Genomic DNA, 651 nt, shown 5'->3' with positions numbered 1-651 from the left:
ATATATATATATTTCAAACACATTTTTCCAGAATATTAGAGCTTGGTGATTTAGTAATTGATTATCTATGGGTTAATTGTATATTTGTATAAATAAAAAAGTAATTAAAAATTGCTTCAACAATATAAGACTGTTATACAATCGTTCTTTCAAATAAAACAAAAAATGTCTCATACTCATTTTTAATCACATTATCTCACATATTCTTCATCTAAACTCGAAACTTTTTCATACTTTCTATCCATACATTTTTTAAAAAATTATTATTCAAAAACTCTTTCTTCTTAAAAATGACTGTCAGACGAGGCGAATTTCAAAAATAGGTTTGCAATGAGAACAAAGATACGAAAGACCTCTGGATTTCTTATACAGTCTAACACATATATTTCATAGTTTACTTTGAGCGAATTTATAGTTTTTATAAAATGAAGCTCGACCAATGCCACTGCCAAGGCCAAAGAGGGCTATCGGAATAATACTATCTAACATTAGTAGTGTTGAACAACAGTTTAAGTATTAATTTATGATATGTCCTATTGAATGGGTCATAATTCATTGTATTTAATTGAACATGTAATTTGATATCATTAGTGTGTCACTTAAACTGATGTTAGGGCCACAATAAGTTAATACAAAAATAGTTTGACTATC

Source organism: Olea europaea, chromosome 15 (assembly GCF_002742605.1).
Source record: "Olea europaea var. sylvestris chromosome 15, O_europaea_v1, whole genome shotgun sequence".
In the NCBI taxonomy this organism is placed as follows: Eukaryota; Viridiplantae; Streptophyta; class Magnoliopsida; order Lamiales; family Oleaceae; genus Olea; species Olea europaea.
This window is presented reverse-complemented; position numbering follows the sequence as displayed.